The sequence below is a fragment of the Aegilops tauschii genome, unplaced genomic scaffold, assembly GCF_002575655.3.
Source record: "Aegilops tauschii subsp. strangulata cultivar AL8/78 unplaced genomic scaffold, Aet v6.0 ptg000689l_obj, whole genome shotgun sequence".
In the NCBI taxonomy this organism is placed as follows: domain Eukaryota; kingdom Viridiplantae; phylum Streptophyta; class Magnoliopsida; order Poales; family Poaceae; genus Aegilops; species Aegilops tauschii.
Window position 1 is genome coordinate 1 of NW_027332922.1, and position 27158 is coordinate 27158.

General features: G+C 36.6%; 4 non-coding genes across 4 annotated transcripts; 2 read left to right on the forward strand and 2 right to left on the reverse strand.

The window, feature by feature from the left end:
- Window positions 1-4035: 4035 nt before the first annotated feature.
- Window positions 4036-4107, reverse strand: TRNAR-UCU (transfer RNA arginine (anticodon UCU)). The gene has a single exon. It is a non-coding gene; the product is annotated as a tRNA-Arg (tRNA).
- Window positions 4108-12733: 8626 nt separating this feature from the next.
- Window positions 12734-12820, forward strand: TRNAS-GGA (transfer RNA serine (anticodon GGA)). The gene has a single exon. It is a non-coding gene; the product is annotated as a tRNA-Ser (tRNA).
- Window positions 12821-14036: 1216 nt separating this feature from the next.
- TRNAT-UGU (transfer RNA threonine (anticodon UGU)) lies at window positions 14037-14109 on the reverse strand. The gene has a single exon. It is a non-coding gene; the product is annotated as a tRNA-Thr (tRNA).
- Window positions 14110-15750: 1641 nt separating this feature from the next.
- Window positions 15751-15823, forward strand: TRNAF-GAA (transfer RNA phenylalanine (anticodon GAA)). Its single transcript has one exon. It is a non-coding gene; the product is annotated as a tRNA-Phe (tRNA).
- The last annotated feature ends 11335 nt before the right edge of the window (window positions 15824-27158 follow it).

A 27158-nucleotide genomic window follows, 5' to 3' on the forward strand; every position in this document is an offset into this window, starting at 1 on the left:
TATTCCTAGGTTAGATTCATTATCTAATCCGATATATGGATATGGAATTCCCTTCTATGTAGTTCGGACAATTCACATTATCATTTCAATTTGATTTCAATTTGTACTTTTTAGTTACTTTACTTCTCCCCAATAGAGCTTAGAAGTAAGAATTTATTGGTTGATTGTATCCTTAACCATTTCTTTTTTTTGACACGAGGAACTACTCACCATGAATCCACTAATTGCTGCTGCTTCTGTTATTGCTGCTGGATTGGCCGTAGGGCTTGCTTCTATTGGACCTGGAGTTGGTCAAGGTACTGCTGCAGGACAAGCTGTAGAAGGTATTGCGAGACAGCCAGAAGCAGAAGGTAAAATACGAGGTACTTTATTGCTTAGTCTAGCTTTTATGGAAGCTTTAACAATTTATGGACTAGTTGTGGCACTAGCGCTTTTATTTGCGAACCCTTTTGTTTAATCTTAAAAAAAAATTCTTTCGATTTCGATTAGATACTTTTTTCTTTTTTTAGTAAATTGGTATTTGCTTCCGCAATTCCAATTATATCAATACTTTATTTAATTTACTCCTATTTATTACTCCTGGAATTATCTATTTATCGGGACAGATAATACCCCATTCTAGGAAGGGCTGAGTTGAGTATTATTAATTTAGAAGATATGCTCACCTTCTTATTTCCCGTCCTTAGTTTAGGAAAGTGGAAAGTTTTTTCCTTTTATTTTAGGAATTTTGGGAACAGAACATTTCAACAAAGGAAGTCTTTCACCGGTCAAACAAGACGTAAGACTTAATCTAAAAGAAATTACTAGATTGAATCTATTTGCATTAAAAAAACCGATCAAAAAAGGGCGAGCGAAGTAAGTGATCGAAAAACTTTGTTCTTTGTTCGTCCTATCTATAAGAGGAGAGCATATGAAAAATGTAACCCATTCTTTCGTTTTTTTAGCTCACTGGCCATCCGCTGGCAGTTTCGGGCTTAATACCGATATTTTAGCAACAAATCTAATAAATCTAACTGTAGTGGTTGGTGTTTTGATTTTTTTTGGAAAGGGAGTGTGTGCGAGTTGTCTATTTCAAGAATAGATTGGATCTATCCGGCTGCACTTTATAATATTTTTTAGTATTTTTCGGATAAATAAGAAAAGGGTGCACGATCTCGACGAATTACTTCTGAATAAATTCAGAAATCATATGGAAGAACCATAGCATTTCGCGACTCATTGGTAAATCAACTTTGATTCTCTATAAACCAAGAATGTGAGACCATTAACACGGTTAAAGCTAAACTGCTTGAAGTCCAGGCAAAAAGAGGTACTCTTTCTACAACTATATTAGTATTAGTACCGAATTTAAACGGGAAATAGCTAATGTAAAATTTATCTGATATAGAACACTCATATCGATAAAATGGTTTGAACTATTTACTAGAAAAAAAAAAAGGGGGCACCCTGCCCTTTTTTAACCAATGCCGAATCGACGACCTATGTATAAAAAAGAGAAATTTTTTGGATTTGAAGAAAAAAAAAAATAAAAAAGAATTCTATTAATTTTCATTTTCCATTTATTTAGTTAGTTTTTCTTAATGAAATTGAAATTATTAACTAGAGGGGCAAATAAAAATAAAGAAACAACTTTGCTGACCATGATATATTTTTATCTAGGCGGAAGAGTCCTCTTAATATTTATCTAGTCTTATATAGGTTTCGGTATATTGAAATATAAACATAAAAAAGAAGATAGAGGATAGGCTCATTACTTAAAAAAAAGATATGGAAATAGCTATAGAAAAAAAAAAAAAAGGAGCGTGAGAGCCAAATGAATCGAAAGATTCATGTTTGGTTCGGGAAGAGATCATAAAAGTTGTAAACTTACAAAATAATCTACTTTCATTAAAAGATTTATTAGATAATCGAAAACAGGGATCTTGAGTACTATTCGAAATTCAGAAGAATTGCGTAGAGGGACCATTGAGCAACTCGAAAAAGCTCGGATTCGATTACAGAAAGTCGAACTAGAAGCGGATGAGTATCGAATGAATGGATACTCTGAGATAGAACGAGAAAAAGCAAATTTGATTAATGCTACTTCTATTAGTTTGGAACAATTGGAAAAGTCTAAAAACGAAACCCTTTATTTTGAAAAACAAAGGGCAATGAATCAGGTCCGACAGCGGGTTTTCCAACAGGCCGTACAAGGAGCTCTAGGAACTCTGAATAGTTGTTTGAATACCGAGTTACATTTCCGTACGATTCGTGCTAATATTGGCATTCTCGGGTCCCTGGAATGGAAGAGATAATTAAATTAATTAGGCCTTGAACTTCTACTTTCGTTTAGAATTTAGGCATTATTTTTCCCCTTGCTTCCGAAAAAAGAGTCAAGAAACACTAATGGCAACCCTTCGAGTCGACGAAATTCATAAAATTCTCCGCGAACGTATTGAACAATATAATAGGAAAGTAGGGATTGAGAATATAGGTCGCGTAGTTCAAGTGGGGGATGGGATTGCTCGTATTATAGGTCTTGGTGAAATAATGTCAGGTGAATTAGTCGAATTTGCAGAAGGTACTAGGGGTATTGCTCTGAATTTGGAATCCAAAAATGTTGGGATTGTATTAATGGGCGATGGGTTGATGATACAAGAGGGAAGTTTTGTAAAAGCAACAGGAAGAATTGCTCAGATACCCGTGAGTGAGGCTTACTTGGGTCGTGTTGTAAATGCTCTGGCTAAACCTATTGATGGGAAAGGCGAAATTATAGCTTCCGAATCTCGCTTAATTGAATCTCCTGCTCCAAGTATAATTTCCAGGCGTTCCGTATACGAACCTCTTCAAACAGGGCTTATTGCTATCGATTCGATGATCCCTATAGGGCGCGGTCAGCGAGAGTTAATTATTGGGGACAGACAGACTGGCAAAACAGCAGTAGCCACAGATACAATTCTCAATCAAAAAGGGCAAGGTGTAATATGTGTTTATGTAGCTATCGGTCAAAGAGCATCCTCCGTAGCTCAAGTAGTAACTACTTTCCATGAGGAGGGGGCTATGGAATACACTATTGTAGTAGCTGAAATGGCGGATTCACCTGCTACATTACAATACCTCGCTCCTTATACGGGAGCAGCCCTGGCTGAGTATTTTATGTACCGCGAACGGCATACTTTAATAATTTATGATGATCTCTCCAAACAGGCACAAGCTTATCGCCAAATGTCCCTTCTATTAAGAAGACCTCCCGGCCGTGAGGCTTATCCAGGGGATGTTTTTTATTTGCATTCACGCCTTTTAGAAAGAGCCGCTAAATTAAATTCTCTTTTAGGCGAAGGAAGTATGACCGCTTTACCAATAGTTGAGACTCAATCTGGAGACGTTTCCGCCTATATTCCTACTAATGTAATCTCCATTACAGATGGACAAATATTCTTATCTGCGGATCTATTCAATGCCGGAATTCGACCCGCTATTAATGTGGGTATTTCTGTTTCCAGAGTAGGATCCGCGGCTCAAATTAAAGCCATGAAACAAGTAGCTGGCAAATCAAAATTGGAACTAGCGCAATTCGCAGAGTTACAAGCCTTTGCACAATTCGCCTCTGCTCTCGATAAAACAAGTCAGAATCAATTGGCAAGGGGTCGACGATTAAGGGAATTGCTTAAACAATCCCAGGCAAATCCTCTCCCAGTGGAAGAGCAGATAGCTACTATTTATACCGGAACAAGAGGATATCTTGATTCGTTAGAAATTGAACAGGTAAATAAATTTCTGGATGAGTTACGTAAACATCTAAAAGATACTAAACCTCAATTCCAAGAAATTATATCTTCTAGCAAGACATTCACCGAGCAAGCGGAAATCCTTTTGAAGGAAGCTATTCAGGAACAGCTGGAACGGTTTTCTCTTCAGTAACAAATAAATTTTGCATGTCTACTCTTGTTAGTAGAATAGGAATCGTTGAGAAAGCTTTTTCATTTGAATCATGCAAAAAAGTTTTCTTTGTTTTTAGTTTAGTATAGTTATTTAAAGAATAGATAGAAATAAGATTGCGTCCAATAGGATTTGAACCTATACCAAAGGTTTAGAAGACCTCTGTCCTATCCATTAGACAATGGACGCTTTTCTTTCATATTTTATTCTTTCTTTTATTTTTTTGCTTCTTCCGAGAAAAAACTGTTAGACCAAAACTCTTTTAGGAAATCAAAAAATCCAGATACAAATGCATGATGTATATATTATATCATGCATATATCATAAAGAAGGAGTATGGAGCCGGTAGTGGGAATCGAACCCGCAACCCCAAGGTTATGAGCCTTATGAGCTACCAAACTGCTCTATACTCTTAAACTAAAGAGGGGTAACTAGTGGATAAAAGAGGGTTGGATACGCCCCTCTACCAATATCTATACAAATAGAATAGTCCATTTATACAGAATGGTAAAGAGGGCTCCTCTATGATTATCAATTCCAGAAATCCATACAAATACGAAAGGGTATTTTATCCTTACCAACTGGATCTTGTTGCACCCGGTAACAAACACTCATAAACCATTTCTCGAAGTACGTGTCCGGATAGCCCAAAATGTCGATAGTTAGCTCTAGGTCTTCCGGTCAAAAAACAACGTCGATGAAGGCGTGTAGGTGCACTATTACGCGGTAGGGATTGCAATTTTTCTCGCATTTTCGTTTTTTTCACTCAAACTCAAGGGAGAAACTTTGCTTCTTATCTTTTTTTTTAAAGATTGACGAATCAAATGATATTTCTGTTCTAATTTCTGCCGCTTCTTCTCCCTCTGAATCAAACTTTTTTTTGCCATAATGTGTCGTTGCTATTATTACCAAGTATACGGTTCTAATCCTAGATGGAAAAATAAATAGAAAAAGAAATCTAAAAAGGCAGATCCTCCCTCTCTATCAAGAGTAATGAACTAGGTGCTGATACAGTACAAAAAAACAAACTAAATTAACCAAACTTGCCTGATGTTGAGGCAATCAAGAAAGCTGCATAAGTGAATATATAACCCACGGAAAAGTGAGCTAATCCAACCAATCTTGCTTGCACAATGGAAAGAGCCACGGGCTTATCTCTCCAGCGAATTAAATTAGCTAAAGGTGTGCGTTCATGAGCCCATGCTAAAGTCTCAATTAATTCCTGCCAATACCCCCGCCAGGAAATTAAGAACATAAATCCAGTAGCCCAAACAAGATGTCCAAATAAGAACATCCACGCCCATACCGATAAACTATTCATCCCAAAAGGATTATATCCATTGATAAGTTGTGAAGAGTTTAACCATAGGTAATCTCTTAACCATCCCATCAAATAAGTGGAGGATTCATTAAATTGTGAAACGTTGCCCTGCCATAATGTGATATGTTTCCAATGCCAATAAAAAGTAACCCACCCAATGGTATTTAACATCCAGAAAACTGCCAAATAAAATGCGTCCCAAGCAGAAATATCACAAGTACCGCCGCGCCCTGGGCCGTCACAAGGAAAACTATATCCAAAATCCTTTTTATCTGGCATTAATTTGGAACCGCGTGCATCTAAAGCGCCCTTTACTAAAATCAATGTAGTTGTATGCAAACCTAGAGCAATAGCATGATGAACCAAGAAATCCCCAGGTCCTATTGTTAAGAAAAGCGAATTACTATTCTCATTAACAGCATTCAACCATCCGGGCAACCATAGGCTTCGACCCGCATTGAAAGCGGGGCCATTCGTTGAAGATAAGAGTATATCGAACCCATATGTCGTCTTGCCATGAGCAGATTGTATCCATTGGGCAAATATAGGTTCGATCAAGATTTGCTTTTCTGGAGTACCAAAAGCAAGCATGACGTCGTTATGAACATAAAGGCCCAAGGTATGGAATCCTAGAAAGAGGCTAGCCCAACTTAAATGAGATATGATAGCTTCTTTATGGTCTAACATTCTTGCCAATACATTATCCTCATTCTGTTCCGGATTGTAATCCCTAATGAAAAAAATAGCTCCATGAGCAAAAGCCCCTGTCATGATGAACCCTGCAATATATTGGTGATGAGTATATAAAGCAGCTTGAGTAGTAAAGTCTTGTGCTATGAATGCATAAGGAGGTAAAGAGTACATATGTTGAGCTACTAAGGAAGTAATAACCCCTAAAGAAGCTAGAGCAAGACCTAACTGAAAATGAATCGAATTGTTGATTGTGTCATAAAGGCCCTTATGCCCACGCCCTAATCGACCCCCCGGAGGAGTATGCGCTTCTAAAAGATCTTTAATACTGTGCCCAATTCCGAAGTTAGTTCGATACATGTGACCGGCAATGAGAAAAATAAATGCAATAGCTAAATGATGGTGAGCCATATCGGTCAGCCACAAACTTTGCGTTTGTGGGTGGAATCCCCCAAGAAGAGTTAGAATGGCAGTTCCCGCTCCTTGAGCGGTACCAAATAAATGATTACTCGAATCAGGGTTTTGGGCATAAAGATTCCATTGACCCGTCAAAAGGGGTCCCAACCCCTGGGGATAGGGTAATACATCTAAGAAATTATTCCATCGAACGTACTCCCCCCTGGATGCGGGAATAGCAACATGAACTAAATGTCCTGTCCAAGCCAAAGAACTTACCCCGAAAAGTCCTGACAAATGATGATTGAGACGAGATTCCGCGTTTTTGAACCACGAAAGGCTTGGTTTCCATTTGGGTTGTAGATGTAACCAACCCGCTATTAAGGACAGCGTAGAAAGAAATAATAGAAAAAAGAGCTCCAGTATAAAGATCCTCATTGGTGCGTAATCCTATTGTATACCACCACTGATAAACTCCAGAATAAGCAATATTCACTGGACCAGCAGCACCTCCTCGAGTAAAGGCTTCCACAGCGGGTTGACCAAAATGAGGATCCCAAATCGCATGAGCAATAGGTCTTACGTGTAAAGGATCCTGTATCCATGATTCAAAATTTCCTTGCCAAGCTACATGAAACAGATTTCCGGACGTCCATAGAAAGATTATTGCTAATTGCCCAAAGTGAGAAGCAAAAATGTTCTGATAAAGACGTTCTTCAGTAATATCATCATGACTTTCGAAATCATGTGCGGTAGCAATACCAAACCAAATACGACGAGTAGTGGGGTCCTGAGCTAAGCCTTGGCTAAACCTGGGAAATCTTAATTCCATAATGCCTTTCAAATCCTCCTAGCCACTATCCTACTGCAATAATTCTCGCTAAGAAGAATGCCCATGTCGTGGCAATTCCACCCAGAAGGTAATGGGTTACTCCTACAGCGCGTCCTTGTATAATGCTCAAGGCTCTAGGCTGAGTAGCAGGAGCAACTTTTAATTTGTTATGAGCCCAAACGATAGATTCAATGAGTTCTTGCCAATAACCACGGCCGCTGAATAAAAACATTAAACTGAAGGCCCAGACAAAATGAGCACCTAAGAAAAAAAGACCATATGCAGATAATGAAGAACCATAAGACTGAATGACTTGCGATGCCTGTGCCCACAAGAAATCTCGAAGCCACCCATTAATCGTAATGGAACTCTGTGCAAAGTTTCCCCCTGTAATATGAGTTACCACCCCTTGATCACTTATAGTACCCCAAACATCCGACTGCATTTTCCAACTGAAATGGAAAATGACTACCGAAATTGCATTGTACATCCAGAATAAACCTAAGAAAACATGATCCCAGGCGGATACTTGACATGTTCCCCCTCGGCCAGGCCCATCGCAAGGAAAGCGAAAACCTAGATTTGCTTTATCGGGTATCAAACGGGAACTCCGAGCAAATAAAACACCTTTCAAAAGTATTAATACAGTCACATGTATGGTAAATGCATGAATGTGATGGACTAAAAAATCTGCGGTTCCTAATGGAATAGGTAACAAAGCCACTTTGCCACCTACTGCTACTAACTCGCCGCCTCCCCACGTTAAGCTAGTACTTGTTGTTGCACCAGGAGCTGTTACGCCAGGCGCAGTAGCATGGATATTTTGTACCCATTGAGCAAAGATAGGTTGTAATTGTATGGCAGTATCCGAAAACATATCTTGTGGACGGCCTAAAGCACTCATGGTATCATTATGAATGTACAAGCCAAAACTGTGAAAACCTAGAAATATACATACCCAGTTAAGGTGGGATATGATTGCATCGCGGTGTCTAAGGACGCGATCTAATAGATCGTTGTATCGAGTAGTTGGATCATAGTCTCTTACCATAAAAATTGCTGCATGTGCAGCAGCACCGACTATTAGAAATCCGCCAATCCACATGTGGTGTGTGAACAAGGAAAGTTGTGTACCATAGTCAGTAGCTAGGTATGGATAGGGAGGCATAGAATACATATGATGAGCTACAACAATGGTTGTAGAGCCTAGCATAGCTAGGTTAAGAGATAATTGAGCATGCCATGACGTTGTTAAGATTTCATAAAGACCCTTATGGCCTTGTCCTGTAAATGGGCCCTTGTGAGCCTCCAAAATATCTTTAAGTCCATGGCCAATACCCCAATTGGTCCTATACATATGACCTGCGATTAGGAAAAGAATAGCAATAGCTAAATGATGGTGCGCAATATCGGTCAGCCAGAGACCACCGGTTACTGGATCTAGTCCTCCGCGAAAAGTCAGAAATTCTGCGTATTTGGACCAATTTAAAGTGAAAAAAGGGGTTGCTCCTTCGGCAAAACTAGGATAAAGTTGAGCCAAAAGGTCCCGATTCAAGATAAATTCATGAGGAAGTGGTATCTCTTTAGGATCCACCCCAGCGTCAAGAAATTGGTTAATTGGTAAAGATACATGAATTTGGTGCCCCGCCCAAGAAAGAGACCCAAGTCCTAATAATCCCGCTAAGTGGTGATTCAACATGGATTCTACATCTTGGAACCAGGCCAATTTGGGAGCGGCTTTGTGATAATGGAACCAACCAGCAAAAAGCATTAACGCTGCAAAAATCAATGCACCAATTGCAGTACAATAGAGTTGTAATTCACTAGTTATTCCAGATGCTCGCCAAAGCTGAAAAAAACCAGAGGTTATTTGGATTCCTCGGAAACCCCCGCCTACATCACCATTCAATATTTCTTGCCCTACTATAGGCCAAACTACCTGAGCACTGGGTCCAATGTGAGTAGGATCACTTAGCCATGCTTCATAATTGGAAAAACGGGCGCCATGAAAGTACATGCCACTCAACCAAAGAAAGATAATGGAAAGTTGCCCGAAATGAGCACTAAAGACTTTTCGAGAAATCTCCTCCAAATCACCAGTATGACTATCGAAATCGTGAGCATCAGCATGTAGGTTCCAGATCCAAGTGGTAGTATCAGGGCCCTTAGCTAGTGTTCTTGAGAAATGGCCGGGTCTGGCCCATTCCTCAAAAGATGTTTTTACAGGATCCCTATCCACAACAATTTTTACTTCTGGTTCCGGCGAACGAATAATCATTAAGTCCTCCTCTTTCCGGACAAGACATACAAAGAGACCCGCCAACTGTCTTTTTAGTGAATCTTTGAAAGATATATATTTTGAAAGATAGATTTTGAAAGATAGATTTTGAAAGATAGATATTGTGATTAGTTCTTTTCTTTACTATCTACCATCCTTCTATTTTTTTTTAGTTATTCACTGGAGCAATTATATATTGAAGTCAATCCGAGGCAAGTGTTCGGGTCTATTATGACATAAAGATTAGGTGCCTAACGGACATTGTTTATCTTGAAAAACAAATATTTCTCGACGTAAGAAAAAAATCTTTTTTATTTTTAATTTAAGAAACTAGTGTATTTTTTTTTTGAGGGCATAAGCTCCTATCTATATCTACTTTCCTTGAGCATAATATAGGGTTTTTTATTTGATTCTAAATTCCAAGATAACTCATTAGAATTATTAATAAGATGGTCCTAATATATTAGCAATATTTAGATTGCCCCCTCTTTTTATTCAGTTTATTACTTCTATTCTAGACCCTATCCCTATGGTTTATTCTTATGAAATATCATATAAAATAGAAGGTATAAGAAATGGATATAATGAAATTCTTGATTCGATCTTACGACCTAATTTATTTGATTAATGGATCAACAACCAAACCACCCATTTTATGAAAAAGAAGGAGCATGGTCTTATTCAAATTCAAAGCGCTTCGTAATCTTCAACCAGTTCTGTGCTTCAATATAATTTCCCGGAGTAAGCGCTATAGCTTGTTTCCAATATTCAGCAGCTTGATCAAACCAAGCTTCCGCAATTTCCGAATCACCCTGTAGAATGGCCTGTTCTCCTCGGTCGGAATAGGAAGTTCCTTCCCTTAGAACCGTACTTGAGAGTTTCCTACCTCATACGGCTCAGAAATTGCTATCTGAATTTCCCCTATCTTAACTGAATTCGATTTATCAAAAATCGATCCAATTTGTTCTTGGGTTAAGCAGAAGAAATTAATTACCTAAGTTTCAAACCCTAATTTTTATCAATAATCAGTTTGATCTTTTTTCCCACCTTCAGAAGAATGAAGCATAGATAGATATAGAGCCTTCGTTCAAATTTTCTGAAAGGTAACTATCCCGTTTTCATATATGAAATCTCTATAGAATCCTTGAAAAAGACTTTTTTCCATAAGAAAGAAAAAAGAACTTACTATCTTTGGGATCTGATACTACACCGCTGCTTAATCCCTTAGTGGATCGGCTCTATTACATAAGCGGATTCCTAAATTTTGCCCCATATCATGGGATAAGTAAGCAGTTTTTTTTAGTTGTATCGACCCAGTCGCTCACTAATTGATCTTTACGGTGCTTTCTCTATCAATTTGAGAAACTTTATCCATAGAGTAGTAGTATAGGCCATACTTTCTTCGTTTTTTGATTCTCGTGAAGTGTCCTTCCTTCCTACAGCTGATAGGGAAAAATCGTTGTTTTTACGATCCCTATGTAGAAAGCCCTTTTTTCTAGTATTTACTAGAAAATTTGATCCTCTCTTTTTTTTTTTCTTTCTATAGTGGAGATAGTCGCACGTAATGACAGATCACGGCCATATTATTAAAAGCTTGCGGTAAGAAGGGGTTTCGTTCTAGTGCCCGGAAATAATATTCCAAAGCCTTTGTATGCTCTCCATTGCTTGTGTGTATAAGGCCTATGTTATAGAGTATATAACTTCGATCATAGGGATCGATTTCTAGTCGCGTAGCTTCATAATAATTTTGCAAAGCTTCCGCATAATTTCCTTCGGATTGAGCCAACATCCGTTACGGTCGTTCATTCTATTCAAAAAATCTCCGTTCCAAAACCGTACATGAGGTTTTCATCTCATACGGCTCCTCCCTTCTGTACATAATAGTACTAAGCGAAATAATCTATAGAATCAAAATAGAATTAGTCCCGTCTCATTATGAACCGAAAGGGGCTGGTATTTTTCCAAGAAATCTCTAGCCAACCTTCCCACAAGAGGTTTTTCTTAACACCAATGAATTCTATTAATGCTAGAGGAAAACGATAGCTCCAATAATTTCTTTGTTCTCAACGCCTCCTATTTAGAGGAATTAGCTACTTCAACGATCTTTGATGGTTATAGGGGTATCCAAAGTACAAACCTGATGGTTGTTTGTTATCCCAACCATTCTTCCCAGCCCTGATACCGATCAGGAAAGGGGTAATTTCTAACAAAGTTTTTCTCTTGTTGATTCCTATTTCTAGGTGTAGTGCTTTTCTCCCCTATGCTGCCTACGGATACTAATAGAGTAGGATTGGCCTGTAATCCATACCATACCATATCCTGTAGGTGTAACCTTTCGCTCAATACTCAAATCTACAATTGAAGTATCTGAAGCCGCATCAATCGAGGATACACGACGGAAGGAATTGTTAGTTCGCCTCACCTTCCCGAAGCGTGGGTTTGTTTGCTTTACAAATTTGGTTCTCTCTATGCCAACCCCCTCTCTTTTTCGTAAGACTGAGGTATAGGTAGGGCTAAAAAAAAGCAAAAAAAAAGAGTCAAATCGCACCATCTCTATAATAAGTAAATGCCTTTTTTTCTCCTGAGGTTGTCGGAATTATTCGCAATAAAATATTGGCTACAATTGAGGAGGTCTTATCAATGAAATTTCCATTTACACGGGATCTAGGCATAATTCCCAACCCATTCTATATAGAATTGTTTTCATTCCTTCACAAAATAACATAAAAACAAACACATTCGATTCTTATAATTATAAATAGATTGATCCATATGCTCTACTCTAAATCCATATGCTTTAAATGGATAAGAGAGATAGAGATATGGATTTTCCGCTCAGCTCAAATTGTATCCTTTTCCTTCTGCTTGGACACGAAGAGATATGAAATATTTGACTAAGACTGGATTTCATTCCACTTTGCTATTTCTGAACAACAACTTATGTTATCAACTATTTCGTGTTTTCAAAGTTATTAATTGTCTCATACCCTATTTTTGATTTCGATAGTATGGTGTAGCGTATCTTATGCAAACGGAATTCTAAGGTTTCTTTATTTTATTATGCAATAAGAAGAATTCTTCCATTTTCTTTTTCTTTAGTTGCGGGAAAACCCAAATTAAAACTTTTTTTTTATAGCGAGCGCAATTTCTAGTAAAAAATCCTGTATCCTTCCACTTAGATCAAAAGGAATTTTTCCAATAGAACTATGGAACCCCCGAGTGGTTGCGGTTGTACCTGTACTGCAGGAATAAGAAAACTCGCTATTCACTCAGTTTATTTTCCATAATAAGTTATGTAGGAGAGATGGCCGAGCGGTTCAAGGCGTAGCATTGGAACTGCTATGTAGACTTTTGTTTACCGAGGGTTCGAATCCCTCTCTTTCCGTTTTTCTTAATTCATCAACGTTAAGGATCACAATGTATCAAATCAAATAACAATTTTTTCCAGCAATAATATCTTATATTATCTTATTTTGATTTAATAGAAATTAGAAATTCTCTATAGCAAATTACTGTGGTATGTAAAATACACATAGAGGAAAAAAGAAAAAAGGATCCTAATCCTAGGGTTAATCAATTTTAGCTAGTTGATGGGAAAATACAAATTAATGGTAATGGTCTTAGGGCGATTTAGTTCGGGGAAAGGGGAAGGGGAAGAAAATTCTATGAACCTTTCCTTTTTTCGTTAAGTTCAAGTCTGACGAGAGTAATATTCTACAACTAACAACTCATTTATTTTGAGACCGACCCACTTCCTATCTAGGATTTTATTTACTAGTCCTTTATATTCCAACGTGTCAATCGCCAAATGCTTTGGCAATTTCCCCGGGTCCGATGAAGCAATATAATTTTGAACCAGACCTTTTGATCTTTGGTTATCTTTCGTAGTAATAATATCTCGGGGTTTGCAACGAAAACTTGGTATATTGACTATACGACCATTAACTAAAATATGTCTATGGTTGACTAATTGGCGGGCCCCAGGAATGGTTGAAGCCATACCCAATCGAAAAAGGATATTATCCAAACGCATTTCAAGTAATTGTAGTAAAACCTGGCCTGTTGACCTTTTTGCTTTTCCAGCGATATGTACATATCTAAGTAATTGTCGTTCTGTCAGACCATAATGAAAACGCAATTTCTGTTTTTCTTGAAGACGAATACGATATTGCTCCTTTTTCCCAGAATTGAATTTTTTTTTAAGATTACTTCCGGATTTAGGTGTTTTTCTAGTGAGTCCTGGTAAAGCTCCCAGACGGCGTATTTTTTTTAAACGAGGTCCTCGATAACGGGACATGAAGACTCCTTTTTTTATTTTATTGAAATTTCATTTTACACAATTAATTTCATTGTATTTACATTACAGAATACATCGAAATTAAAACTGAATTAAACTACAGGATAAACAGAGTAAAATCAACTAAAGTACCCAAAAAAATGGAATTTCATCAAAATCTTTATTTTTTGTATATATATTATTTATTTTATTGTTTTGTATCTAGCAAAATTGTAAGGTAAAAAACATAAAAGATCCTGGATTCTCCATTTAATTCGGAAAAAAAGAGATTCTTGTTCGTAGAACATCGATAGAGAAAAAAAAAAGCCGACTATCGGATTTGAACCGATGACCCTCGCATTACAAATGCGATGCTCTAACCTCTGAGCTAAGTGGGCTTACATAACGGAAATAGTGTAACAAATAGAAATAGGTATAGTATAGGAAATCCGTAAAATCTCAGATATTAGTTATTAATCTTAGCTATTAACTAGTTCTAAATTTGAAGTTATACTTATAAAAATAAAAAAATACTAAAACTTCTTAAAGATAAAGTTAGCTTGATATGCTTAACTATAGGATATTAAAAAATAAAATTATAGAATTTATTGGTATTTTCATTTGATCATTATAGACTTTATTATTTGTTAATAATTTGAGGATTAATATTTCACTAAGGGGAACATAGAGTCAGAGTAAATAAAATTGCTAATTCTGATTAGAAAAAAAGAATAAATATCAAGCGTTATAGTATAATTTTGAATACTATAAAAAAGTAAGACGGGAGGTGGGGGAGATAAAAACTTTTGGATATATTGATTCGGATTGAATTGCAAATACATCAAGGATAGAATCAATTCAATTCTGAATTGCAATAAGCAAGCGAGGTCTCTCAAATAGAGTCGAACTGAACTGCTAGACTACGTTGAGTGATGAACTCAATGATTCAAAAAAAAAACTAAGAGATGGATGAAATTACACAAGGAATCCTGGTCTCAAAGAAGAGGGAAATGGGGATATGGCGAAATCGGTAGACGCTACGGACTTGATTGTATTGAGCCTTGGTATGGAAACCTGCTAAGTGGTAACTTCCAAATTCAGAGAAACCCTGGAATTAAAAAAGGGCAATCCTGAGCCAAATCCGTGTTTTGAGAAAACAAGGGGTTCTCGAACTAGAATACAAAGGAAAAGGATAGGTGCAGAGACTCAATGGAAGCTGTTCTAACGAATCGAGTTAATTACGTTGTGTTGTTAGTGGAATTCCTTCTAATTCTAAATTAGAGAAAGAGGGGTTTTATACCTTATACATTTAATAAACACGTATAGATACTGACATAGCAAACGATTAATCACAGAACTCATATTATATTATAATTATAATATAGGTTCTTTATCTTTTTTAAAAATGAAATTAGAAATGATAATGATTATGAAATAAAAAACTCATATCATAATTTTTTTTTTTCATTATTGTGAATCCACTCCAATCGAATATTGAATAATCAAATTCTTCAATTCAAATTCAAAGTTTTCGAGATCTTTAAAAAAGTGGATTAATCGGACGAGGACAAAGAGAGAGTCCCATTCTACATGTCAATACTGACAACAATGAAATTTCTAGTAAAAGGAAAATCCGTCGACTTTATAAGTTGTGAGGGTTCAAGTCCCTCTATCCCCAAATCCTCTTTTATTCCCTAACTATACTATATTATTATTATTTATCCTCTTTTTTTTCTTTTTATCAATGCAATGGGTTTAAGATTCATTAGCTTTCTCATTCTACTCTTTCACAAAGGAATGCGAAGAGAACTCAATGGATCTTATCCTATTCATTGAATAGATTTCTTTTTTATTAGAGTATCGGCAAGAAATCTTGGTTATTCACTCTATTTTTAAGTTTTATTTAAGTAAACCATGCACAATGCATAGGACTACACCCCCCCATTTTCAAATTTTAAATTTGAAATACTTTAATTAATTTTTAGTCCTTTTAATTGACATAGATACAAATACTCTACTAGGATGATGCACAAGAAAAGGTCAGGATAGCTCAGTTGGTAGAGCAGAGGACTGAAAATCCTCGTGTCACCAGTTCAAATCTGGTTCCTGGCAGAGAAAAAAAAAAGATCCACCGAATAGGTATTGATCCAAATACCTCGAGATGGATTGTGATACATATTCATTAATAATATTTATTCATCTAAGTGGATAAATCTATAATATAAATATAGAGGCACTTCTTTTTAAAGAAGTTTTAAAATATATCTTTTCTTTATGATAAAGAAGGGGGTGAGATTCCCCTTTATTTTTTTGCGTTTCTTAATTTTGTATTCCGCTATTCCGACGAATATTTTTTTAGTCTTGCTTATCTTTATCTTATCTTATTTTCCTAGTTGTGCTAAGTAATGTGCGCGGTACAAAGTTCCTGGTAGAGAACTTCTTTGAGTCATCCTATTTTTCTGTTCATATGAAGGAAATTAATATGCGATTTTCAAAATAGGGGAATCCAAATGAAACCCTTTTTTTGCTCAGTCTATCTGGAATGCTTTTGTATAATTAGGAATTAATTATAAATAGGTATTCCGTTTCATCTAGGAAAAGAACCTAAAAATATTCCTTGACTTGAATAAAATCTGGAGTTGTGTTGTATAAGTGAGCATGAATTTCTTATCATTCAATGAGCATCTTGTATTTCATAAAAATTGGGGGTTATATAATCCTTACGTAAGGGCCAGCCTATCCAACTTTCAGGCATTAGGATACGTTTAAGGCGCGGATGATTATCATAAGAGATTCCCACCATATCATAAGATTCGCGTTCTTGAAAATCGGCACTTCTCCAAATCCAGAAGACAGACGGAATTCTAGGATTATCCTTTTGGGCAAAGACTTTTATGCAGACTTCTTCTGGATTATCTATACCATATTGTATTCTCGTAAGATGATACACGCTAGCTAAAGATCCACCGGGTGCTACATCATAAGCACATTGGGAGCGTAAATAATTGTAACCATATACATATAAAATGACAGCAATGGAATCCCAATCCCCTGCTTTTATTTGTAAAGTCTCTATTCCTCGGTGATCAAAGCCCAAAGATCTATGAACCACCTCATGTTTGACTAGCCAATTAGATAACCAACCCTGCTGCATTGTCTTCATCTCTCCCTCTTTGTATAAATATTTCACATTTCGGATGCAAGTTTGAAAGATTGCCCTGCTTTTTATTTTTCTACACAAAAGAGCCCCTCTCCTAATTCACTAATTTGTAGGAAGGTACTGAACTTTTGGATTTGAAAAAAGTTTCAGAAGATATATCTAATGTAGATGGTGATTGATAGAGCAATTCTTGCTCATAAGTTCCTGTATGAGTACTGCGCCTAACATAAAGCTTGTGACTGGTAGTAAAACATCTATTTTTATTTTGAGATAGAGTTCGATCCTCAACTATTTCTCGCGATATCTTCTTACGAAGTTTTGTTAGGGCATCTATAACTGCCTCCGGTTTAGGTGGGCAGCCCGGCAAGTAGACATCCACAGGAATTAACTTATCAACTCCCCGAACAGTACTATAGGAATCCGTACTGAACATTCCCCCTGTAATAGTACAGGCTCCCATAGCAATGACGTATTTTGGTTCAGGCATTTGCTCGTATAATCTCACTAAAGAGGGAGCCATTTTCATTGTTACCGTACCGGCTGTTAAAATTAGGTCTGCTTGCCTAGGACTTGATCTTGGTACCAATCCATAACGATCAAAGTCGAATCGTGAGCCTATTAATGAAGCAAATTCAATGAAACAACAACTGGTACCGTATAGAAGGGGCCATAAACTGGAGAGTCTTGACCAATTCGAAAGATCATTTGGTGTAGTTGAAATAACAGAATTGGAACTTGTTTGGTCAAGTAAGGGAAACTCAATCAAATTCATAACTGTCTCAATAGAATCTTTTCCTTCTTTTTTTTTGTCTAAATATTCAGTTAAGACCATTCCAAGGCTCCTTTTCGCCATGCATAAACTAAACCAACAACTAAGATAAGCACGAAAATCAAAGCTTCGATAAAAACGGATACACCCAATACGTCGAAACTCATTGCCCAAGGGTATAGAAAGACGGTTTCCACATCAAAAACAACAAAAACGAGCGCAAACATATAATAGCGTATTCGGAATTGTACCCAAGCCCCTCCCATGGGTTCTATACCCGATTCATAACTAGAAAGCTTCTCTGGTCCTTCACTAACCGGGGCTAAAAGTCCTGAAATCGAAAATGCCAAAATAGGAATAAGGCTTGCTATTATTAGAAATGTCCAAAAAATATCATATTCGTGAAGCAGAAACATAATGTACTCCCATTAATGTGGAATAGGCGGAACTTAAATTAGTCAATTCAATTCAGCATTGTCAATTTATCCAGAACTTCTCTCTTTTCCTCGGTGAAACAAGAATCTTTTTTGTTCAAACAAAAGCGCTTAGTTTAGCCTTTGTTTCCTCTGTGCTGCATCTTCTTTAAAGATTCATCCAATGGAATCCCAACTCCCTTTCTTTTGGATTTCCATTCTATTTAGATATGGTGTATGTAGATCTAATTCTTATATAAAGAAAACTTTCTCGTTTCACTTTGTCTCGCTTTCTCTAGAATCTCTAGAAAAAAGAATAGCTCTATCCTTTATTTAATATTTAATAATAAAATAATAAGAGACTATTAAATAAAAATGAGAATACTACTAAATTAGAACCTAATTAAGATAGTAGGACTAATCTATGCAGTATAATTAATGAGAAGTAATACTATAAAATAAAAATAAAGAACTCTATTTCAGAACTATGAGACAGAATATTCTGTTTTCTTATTTACTCTTTACTTTATTTTTTCTATTTAAAGTTGATCAATTTACATAATGTATCTATAAACAAAGTAATAAATATACTTAAAACAAAGTAGGAATTCGCAAAATGGATAAAATCATTGCAGTTATTATAGGGAAGTCTAGAGATATCCTATTTGAAGGAGGACGGGATTCAAATCAGGGAAAGGATCCTTTCTTCTATTGATTTGATAGAAATTCGTTTTTCTTTTCCTGTCTGTATGATTTTGATTTTCGATGAATGAGCCTTTGGTAATGCTTTTATCTCTATTCTATGTCGCAGGCGCCTATCCAGTCTATAAACAAATACTAATGAGAAAATGAAAACTATACTAAACTAAAGAAAACATAGGATAGAGATCCTAAAATCTAAAAAAGGGCATATTAGGGCTATACGGATTCGAACCGTAGACCTTCTCGGTAAAACAGATCAAACGGATTATTATCGAAATGATTTGAACTGTTTCAAAGACCCAACATGCATTTTTTTGCATTGGGCTCTTTCATAAACTGATTTAAAGATCAGTTAGTCCACCATAGTTTTTCTTTACGGAAAGATAATGAGATGGCTCCCTGTGCTCTGATTGATTTTTTGTATTATGATCTATCTAGGAGCAATACCAAAGTGTTTCAAAGGAGGATTACCTTGACTTAGGTCTGCCTCCGGTCTAAATTAAATCAACCTAAGTGAAATGGAGTCTCTATCGTTCCACTGCAAGAGTTAACTATGAGACTTCATACACCTTAAAGTTCATAGAACGAAAAGAAGTTTTTTGGAGGCCCTTATCCTCATTACGCCTAGCATTTAGTGGGCTGGATATTTACCTTATCAACTAGCAAATCCATAAGGGTTCTATTTGATTAGGCACCTGAATTGGCACCTGAATCGGACTGAACCGACTGTTTGTCAGGCTACTGTTCTCCTATTCTCTCGAATCTATGAAGTAAGACATTGATTTTGCAATAAGATCGATTATGTTCATTGCATAATAAGCTCCTTTGAAAAGCATTGGCGCACGTGTAAACGAGTTGCTCTACCGAACTGAGCTATAGCCCTTATCACAGATATCTTAACATATAGATAATTTCTTGTCAAGATGAATATTTTCTAATGCCAGAGGATACCCCTTTGATCTGTATCTGTTTAGTATTTAGTTTAGTATTTAGTATATAACAGACCAATAACAGAGCGGTATTGCTTAGAAAAGGGATTCAATATATAATCGATCGAAGTAATGGGTCTTCCTTTGTGGTGATAAATTGCCTACTTAACTCAGTGGTTAGAGTATTGCTTTCATACGGCGGGAGTCATTGGTTCAAATCCAATAGTAGGTAAGTAGGTAGAAAAATTACTAGATAGCATTGGACTTACTTCGCTTCACTATCTAATAACTTTTTCTACCCCTCTTCCCTTTTTCTTTGTATCAACTATAAACCACTGGATTGTCTTCAATTGGATGGGGGAATCCAATTGACAGCCTCGATTCGTATCCTAGCTCGTCTGAGAGCGAGCTTCGCTTCAACCAAATCTTTCGTACCCTCAGCTTTACTCAAGTTAGCTTCGGCTATTTCAAGTGCCTTTTGAGCTTCTTCCGGATCAATATCACTACCCAGTTCCGCATCATTTCCTAAAATGATGATCTCATTATTAACTATTCTCGCAAAACCGCTCCACAGAACCGCTGTTAACCATTGGTCGTTGAGGAGGCGTATTCTCAAAGGACCCATATCTACTGCTGTGTTAATGGGGGCGTGGTTTGGTAATACGCCAATTTGGCCACTATTAGTGGATAAAATGATTTCTTTCACTTCACAATCCCAAATAATTCGCTTAGGAGTCAGTACATAAAGATTTAATTTCATTTCTTCGATTTGTTCTCCTCTTCTAAGGTTATAGCTTTCGTGCTAGCTTCATCGATGTTACCCACCAAATAAAAAGCCTGTTCAGGTAGGCCGTCTAATTCTCCGGAAAGGATTAGTTGAAATCCCCTAATAGTTTCCGCAAGAGCAACATACTTTCCTGGAGAACCAGTAAAAACTTCTGCCACAAAGAACGGTTGTGATAAGAAACGCTCAATTTTTCTTGCTCTTGCTACAGTTAAACGATCCTCTTCCGATAATTCATCCAAGCCAAGAATTGCGATAATGTCCTGAAGTTCTTTGTAACGTTGTAAAGTTTCCTTAACTCTTTGCGCAGTTTCATAATGTTCGTTGCCAACGATCCGAGGCTGTAACATAGTCGAGGTTGAATCTAAAGGATCTACTGCTGGATAAATACCCTTGGAAGCTAATCCTCTGGAAAGTACGGTAGTAGCATCCAAATGTGCAAATGTTGTGGCAGGGGCAGGGTCGGTCAAATCGTCTGCAGGTACATAAACTGCTTGAATCGAAGTTATAGATCCCTTTTTAGTAGAAGCAATTCTTTCTTGCAAAGAACCCATTTCTGTACTAAGAGTAGGTTGATAACCCACTGCGGAGGGCATTCTCCCTAATAAAGCGGATACCTCTGATCCTGCTTGAACAAAACGAAAGATATTATCGATAAATAAAAGCACGTCTTGCTTATTAACATCTCGGAAATATTCCGCCATAGTTAGGGCAGTTAAACCAACTCTCATACGAGCTCCCGGTGGTTCATTCATTTGGCCATAGACTAGAGCTACCTTTGATTCCTCAATATTTTTTTCATTAATTACTCCGGATTCCTTCATTTCCATATAAAGATCATTTCCTTCACGAGTCCGTTCCCCTACTCCACCGAATACGGATACGCCCCCATGAGCTTTAGCAATGTTATTGATTAATTCCATGATCAGTACTGTTTTACCTACTCCAGCCCCCCCAAATAGTCCTATTTTTCCTCCACGTCGATAAGGAGCTAAAAGATCGACGACCTTAATACCTGTTTCAAAGATGGATAATTTCGTATCTAACTCGATAAAGGCAGGCGCAGATCTATGAATAGGGAACGTTGCACTACTATCTACAGGACCCAAATTGTCAACAGGCTCCCCAAGAACGTTGAAAATTCGTCCGAGAGTAGCTCCACCGACCGGAACACTGAGAGGAGCTCCCGTGTCAATCACTTCCATTCCTCTCATCAACCCGTCCGTAGCACTCATAGCTACAGCTCTAACTCGATTATTTCCTAATAATTGTTGTACCTCACAAGTCACATTAATTTGCTTATCGGCAGTGTCTCTACTCTGGACTACCAAAGCGTTATAAATATAAGGTAACTTGCCTGGGGGAAAAGTGACATCCAGCACGGGTCCAATAATTTGATCGATACGACCTGTACTTTTTTCTTCAATTGTGGAAACCCCGGGAGGAGAAGTAGTAGGATTGGTTCTCATAATTATCACATAATTAAAAAAAAGGAATTTGTCGAAATTTTTCTTTTTTTATTGTTGAATAATGCCAAATCAAATCAAAAAAAATCCAAAAGTAAAAAGGAAATGAATTAGTTAATTCAATAAGAGAGAAAAGGGGACCAGGACTTGATTTCGTTGCCCAAGCGAATCCCATTCAATCGTTTACTCATGGAATGAGTCCGTTGGAAAGTTCAATCAATCTTTTTTTCATATACATACATTTTGCCTTTTGTGGAGGATCTGTGCCTACTCTACTTTCCTATCTAGGACTTCGATATACAAAATATATACTACTGTGAAGCATAGATTGCTGTCAACAAAGAATTTTATTAGTATTTAGTTAGGTATTTGCATTCAAAATAAGAAAAGAGAACTATTAAGAACTTGTAAAATAAGGATTAGGAATTAATTTGGGTTGCGCTATATCTATCAAAGAGTATACAATAATTATGGATTTGGTAAATCAAATCCATGGTTTAATAACGAACCGTGTTAACTTACCATAACAACAACTCAATTTCCTATCGAATTTCCTATAGTGGAATTCCTATAGGATAGAACATACACAGGGTGTACGCATTATATATGAATGAAACATATTCATTAACCTAAGCATGCCCTCAAATTTCTTTAATGAGTTGATATTATATTAATTGAATATCCTTTTTTTTTGTTTTACGAGATTTTTTCTAAAGTTTCATTTACGCCTAATTAACATCGAGTAGACCCTGTTATTGTGAGAATTCTTAATTCAAGAGTTATAGGGAGGGGACTTATGTCACCACAAACAGAAACTAAAAGCAGGTGTTGGATTTCAAGCTGGTGTTAAAGATTATAAATTGACTTACTACACCCCAGAGTATGAAACTAAGGGATACTGATATCTTGGCAGCATTCCGAGTAAGTCCTCAGCCTGGGGTTCCGCCCGAAGAAGCAGGGGCTGCAGTAGCTGCCGAATCTTCTACTGGTACATGGACAACTGTTTGGACTGATGGACTTACCAGTCTTGATCGTTACAAAGGACGATGCTATCACATCGAGCCTGTTGCTGGGGAAGACAACCAATGGATCTGTTATGTAGCTTATCCATTAGACCTATTTGAAGAGGGTTCCGTTACTAACATGTTTACTTCCATTGTAGGTAACGTATTTGGTTTCAAAGCCCTACGTGCTCTACGTTTGGAGGATCTACGGAATTCCCCTACTTATTCAAAAAACTTTCCAAGGCCCGCCTCATGGTATCCAAGTTGAAAGAGATAAGTTGAACAAGTATGGTCGTCCTTTATTGGGATGTACTATTAAACCAAAATTGGGATTATCCGCAAAAAATTTATGGTAGAGCGTGTTATGAGTGTCTACGTGGTGGACTTGATTTTACCAAAGATGATGAAAACGTAAACTCACAACCATTTATTGCGCTGGAGAGACCGTTTTGTCTTTTGTGCCGAAGCTATTTATAAATCACAGGCCGAAACCGGTGAAATCAAGGGGCATTACTTGAATGCGACTGCGGGTACATGTGAAGAAATGATTAAGAGAGCTGTATTTTGCAAGAGAATTAGGGGTTCCTATTGTAATGCATGACTACTTAACTGGGGGATTCACCGCAAAATACTACTTTGGCTCATTATTGCCGCGACAATGGCCTACTTCTTCACATTCACCGTGCAATGCATGCAGTTATTGATAGACAGAAAATCATGGTATGCATTTCCGTGTATTAGCTAAAGCATTGCGTATGTCTGGGGGAGATCATATCCACTCCGGTACAGTAGTAGGTAAGTTAGAAGGGGGAACGCGAAATGACTTTAGGTTTTGTTGATTTATTGCGCGATGATTTTATTGAAAAAGATCGTGCTCGCGGTATCTTTTTCACTCAGGACTGGGTATCCATGCCAGGTGTTATACCGGTAGCTTCAGGTGGTATTCATGTTTGGGCATATGCCAGCTCTGACCGAAATCTTTGGGGACGATTCTGTATTACAATTTGGTGGAGGAACTTTAGGACATCCTTGGGGAAATGCACCCCTGGTGCAGCAGCTAATCGAGTGGCTTTAGAAGCCTGTGTACAAGCTCGTAACGAAGGGGCGCGATCTTGCTCGCGAAGGTAATGAAATTATCCGAGCAGCTTGCAAATGGAGTCCTGAACTAGCCGCAGCTTGTGAAGTATGGAAGGCGATCAAATTCGAGTTCGAGCCGGTAGATACTATTTGATTAACTAGATAAAACTAAAGATAAAGAAGGTATAAATAAAAAAGAAACGAAATAAAAAGAGAAAAAAATCAGTTATGAAATGCAGTAATTCTTCTTTATTCTTCTAATTGATTGCAATTAAACTCGGCTCAATCTTTTTAGAAAAAAAAAAGATTGAGCCGATTAAAAATAGATCATGATATGATCATGAGACTTGACAAATCGAGATTCGTCTATTCTATATATCTAGAATATATATATTAAGGTATAATACAAATAAAGAAATACAAATAAAATAATAAAATAATAAAATATAGTATTATCAATTGTATGCGCTTCTAGAGAAGTATGTATGCAGGAAGTAAATTCTAACCGCTTTCTTTTGAATCCAATTTCAAATTAGATTAGAAAGATAGAAAGGCCATGAGGATGGGAAAATCAAAATAAAATCTTTTTAATTAGTTCTCCTTTTTTGGAATTTTCTTATTATCCTTTCATTTTTTTTACAGAATATTTTTCAAACTAAAAATAAAAAATACAATACAATAGTCAATATTCCTTATAATAGATATACTTAATTATATCATAAGAATCTTAAGATATTTTTTCGACTAGATAGAAATAGTAAATTTGAATTGAGACACCTATTCCATGACGGATTTAAACTTACCTTCTATTTTCGTGCCTTTAGTAGGCTTAGTATTTCCGGCAATTGCAATGACTTCTTTATTTCTTTATGTGCAAAAAAATAAGATTGTCTAGTATTTTTTAGTGTAAGTAATATAATATGGTAGGGTATGTGGCTTTTTCTACACACACTTTCTACACACAAATGAAAAACGGTTATGGATGCGGATATAGGCTACGAGCATAAATGCATGAATATGCAGAGCCAGGTATAGCGAGTTTTATTTTATTTATTTTAATTGAATCAACGAATATTTTTTGAATAGAAAGTCAATGTATCTAACCTATTATTTCACAGGAGTACTAGTTGCTGAAGGCGATTTCAGAATCAAAAAAAGTAAAGTCAAAATTATTTAGCTTATTCTCTCAATTTCAATCGACCGCTGCTGGATTTAGTATATCTAATATGAATTGGCGATCAGAACACATATGGGTAGAACTTCTAAAAGGTTCTCGAAAAAGGGGTAATTTTTTCTGGGCCTGTATTCTTTTTCTAGGTTCACTAGGATTCTTATCGGTTGGGATTTCCAGTTATCTTGGTAAGAATATTATATCTATACTTCCATCTCAAGAAATTCTTTTTTTTCCGCAGGGGGTCGTGATGTCTTTCTACGGAATCGCAGGCCTATTCATTAGCTCCTACTTGTGGTGTACTATTTTGTGGAATGTAGGTAGTGGTTATGACCGATTCGATAGAAAAGAGGGAATAGTGTGCATTTTTCGTTGGGGATTCCCTGGAATAAAACGTCGCGTCTTCCTTCGATTCCTTATGCGGGATATCCAATCAATTAGAATTCAGGTTAAAGAGGGTCTTTATCCTCGTCGTATTCTTTATATGGAAATCCGGGGCCAGGGGATCATTCCCTTGACTCGTACTGATGATCAATTTTTTACTCCACGAGAAATTGAACAAAAAGCTGCCGAATTGGCCTATTTCTTGCGCGTACCAATTGAAGTATTTTGAGGTATCTTTTTTGAACTGAGTTGAATGAAGAAAAGAAGAATTGGAAGAAGAAAAGTTTTCTCAACACGGGGAGGAAGTCCCTTCTAAATTGGATTTGTTATTGTAAGGGGATTTTTAAGTATTTATCTAAAGGAAGGAACAAACGAGGATAAGAGAAATTTGCTTTTAATTTTTTTTTATCCAAGTGAGATATATCGCATACTATTCTTCTTTTTTCATCCGAAAGGGCTTTTTTTTTATTCTATTTCACTATTTCATTCCATCTAGATCTAAGAAAGAACCCAATGCACTGAAATTCCACTACTAACTAATATACAAAAAAGAAGAATAGATACAGGGTATCAAACCTATATAGTTTTTGCTTCAAAGAAATAGAAATATCATGAAATAGAAATATCATCATATAGAGTCAGGGAATGGAATAGAGTCAGCGAATGAAGCATATTCATTAACAACTCCATTTACGGATCAAAAATGAAAAAAAAGAAAGCATTGCCTTCTTTACTATATCTTGTATTTATCGTACTTTTGCCTTGGGGGGTCTCTTCCTCATTTAACAAATGTCTGGAACTTTGGATTAAGAATTGGTGGAATACCAGGCAATCCGAAACTCTCTTAACTGATATTCAAGAGAAAAGGATTCTAGAAAGATTCATAGAATTAGAAGAACTTTCTCTCTTGGACGAGATGATAAAAGGGAAACTAAAGACACATGTACAAAAACCTCCTACAGGAATACACAAGGAAATAATACAATGGGTCAAAATAAATAATGAGGATCATCTCCATACCATTTTGCATTTCTCGACAAATATAATCTGTTTGGCTATTCTAAGTGGTTCTTTTTTTCTGGGTAAAGAGGAACTTGTCATTTTGAATTCTTGGGTTCAGGAATTCTTCTATAATTTAAATGACTCAATAAAAGCTTTTTTTATTCTTTTAGTTACTGATTTTTTTGTTGGATTTCACTCCACCCGTGGTTGGGAACTAGTAATTCGTTGGGTCTACAACGATTTTGGATGGGCTCCTAACGAGCTTATTTTCACTATTTTTTGTTTGTAGTTTTCCAGTAATTCTAGATACTTGTTTGAAATTTTGGGTCTTTTTTTGTTTAAATCGTCTATCTCCTTCGCTTGTAGTCATTTATCATTCAATTAGTGAAGCATAAATTCATTTGATCTCCCGATATTAATATTAATCAAATTAGCAAGCATCTTTTTTTAGAAAGAAAGCCCTTTTCCATTTTAGCAAAATTCTTTCTATTTATACCTACTTTAAGGTATTCATCATTGCAGTACAACTGTTGCAGTAGAATGACAACAGATTCGTGTATAGGGAACTAGATTAGCTTAGCTACCT